Raw genomic sequence first — 2,558 nt, 5'->3', positions numbered from 1 at the left:
AAACACACACACACACACACACACACACACACACACACACACACACACACACACGCACACACACACATACACACACATACAAACTGTCGCCTTGACTGTGATTGTAAATAGACATGATACAAACCTATTTAGCGGCAGGCAACCACCCCACCTTGATAATTAATCTTACTCGTTTCTATTTTTGCAGTCTTATCAAGCACTATCCCTAACCCCGCACCCAATTGTCAAAATAAAAAGAAAGGTTTTAATCAAAATTTGAAAACTGCGAGCAACGGCTACCATCCACCTGTAGTTACCGCCTTGTCCTACGTTAAAAAAAAGTAAGGGTGCACAGTTAGTAGTCACATGTATGATAGTAACTACGATCCGAATGACACTGGTTCGAATCCTAACGTTGCAGACTTGCGCTTAGATTGTTTTGAGATTAATCTGTCTGTCTGGCGCAAAGATAACTCAGCTGCAACCATGCTGCACTTTACGGTTTGAACCCCTGGCGTAGTGGGTTGTTTTGTTTTATTTTATCTCGGATTGTTTTGCAGTTTTTAACGCTCTCGTCTCACATGACCCAGCCCTATCGGAGACGGACAATAAGTTCTGATTTTAAAATATTTTTTTTTGGTAAGCAGTTTATGGCGTTCGCAACTGCATACGGTCTTATGAACGCACGAGACACATTAAACTTTTTTAGTTGGACGGAAATTTTGAATTTTGCCCGGGTGGCAGCGAATCTTATCGATTGTATACCACCAATGGATCTTTAACGTGCGCAACTTGCACACAGGCCCTCCAAGATTGTTCACCTTGGTCCGAGGAGGCTAGGTGTAGATCTTTCCTACCAGAAGATCAGGGGCGTGGCTGAAAGACAGCAGTAAGAAGGAGCCAAGGGGTAGCAGTAGAAAGGCTGCAGAAAGAGCCAGGAGCCCAGAGGAGGGGTCAAAGGAGGTGAGGGGGGTGGGGGGCAGAAAGTGGAGACGAAAGCAGACGACAGAACATTGCTAGAGAGCAGAAAAGGGGGTGAAAGGAGACAATTTAAGAGAAGAAAAATGTTCGGTTGCCACCCGGATTCGAACCAGGGACCTTTGAATGAGAGGCCAACACCTTAACCTCTAGGCCACGAGAGCCCCCATAAGTTCTGAGTCGTGCTTGTTAGATAAACATAGGAAGATGAAAGGGGCTTTTAACCCAAGCAAATTATACATGGCACCTTAAAAAAGCTAGCATCTGCGTTTGTTGCCATTTTTTTGTCCAAAAGTTGCCACAAAAAGTGGCAAAAGTTGCCAAAAAAGTTGCCTTTAATTTTCAAGCTTTCAGCTCTCTGTGACGACGTATATAGCAATATGTTGATAGAGGTAACAATCTAAAGCACCAAAATTTCTTGTGCTCTGCGTTTTAAGCATCGAGAATATCATTTGTGGTCACCCAGAGTGTAAAAACGTGAAAAATAAAGGTGTCACAACAGAATGAAATCAAATTTAGAACAGCACGGATAAATAACCACAAAAATTAACAAGTAGGGCGCTTGTCCACCTATCCGAAGATTGGCTGTATTAGCCCTAATCTTGCGTAATTCAAGAAAAAGTAGGCCTACAAGATACCTGTATATTATGGAATCACACACTATTGGGGCGTGCCAGTGTCAGTATTCGGTTTTGGTGGAGACACGCTCTAACATAACACACATATATTTTTTAAAGGGTAGGAACAGCATCAAATTAAATGACATTACGCTGTATAAACAGACACAAGAAAAAAAAGAAAAACAAATCATAAGAAAAATTTTTTTTTAATTAACACACCAAAAAATTAAAACACAACAAAGAGGGAAAAATAAAAGACAGACAGCAATATAAAAAAGTAATTTAAAGTACTTATACACTCCGCATGAAAATAGAAACACGTGGACATCTTAAAAATTATCAAAATACATGTCTTATATGTTATGAAGTGACTTTGTTGTTTTGTCTTTTTTGAAAATTGCAAAAATCGCGGCCACGACAAACGCAGATGCAAGCAAAAGGTGCCTTTGAGTAGTCTACTTATTTTCGGCTCTACGGAAAAATCGATATTTTTTTCACTGGTATAATTGCCAAGGCGTACTTTCATTATAGATGTCGGTCAGGCCATTTGTTCGAGGTTTTTTACCTGTCAGTTTGCCTGTCTGTCAGTCAGTTTGTTTGCTTCTTCAGACGCCTGCTTCTCTATATATGCAAGGCCTGATGGCGTCACCTACTCTTAGTTTGCTTTCTTTTCGTCTTTTTCCTCTTAGAGTTTCCATTTTTTATTTACCTCTGCAACGCCCCGACCCACCCGACCCCCCAGAAATAAACCAATCTACCCCTTCTGTCTGTTTCTATCTCTGTCTGTCTGTGTGTCTGTCTGTGTGTCTGTCTGTCTGTTTGCCTGTCTGTCAGTCGGTCTGTCTGTCGGTCTGTCTGTCTGTCTGTGTGCCTGTCTGTCAGTCTCTCTCTTGTTCTCTCTCTCTCTCTCTCTCATTCTCTTTCTCTCTCTGTTCCCTTTATGTATGAGCCTCTCTCTCTCTCTCTCTCTCTCTCTCTCTC

The 2,558-nt window shown here is 41.6% G+C and overlaps 1 protein-coding gene across 1 annotated transcript in view; it reads left to right on the top strand.

The window, feature by feature from the left end:
- Positions 1–2,558, top strand: part of LOC101862669 — a gene marked incomplete in the record, with an annotated part of 49,875 nt that overhangs the window by 28,191 nt on the left and 19,126 nt on the right.

The sequence above is a fragment of the Aplysia californica genome, unplaced genomic scaffold (assembly GCF_000002075.1).
Source record: "Aplysia californica isolate F4 #8 unplaced genomic scaffold, AplCal3.0 scaffold00435, whole genome shotgun sequence".
Lineage (NCBI taxonomy): Eukaryota > Metazoa > Mollusca > Gastropoda > Aplysiida > Aplysiidae > Aplysia > Aplysia californica.
Note: the sequence above shows the minus strand (reverse complement) of the source record. Positions and strands in the feature narration are given on the sequence as shown.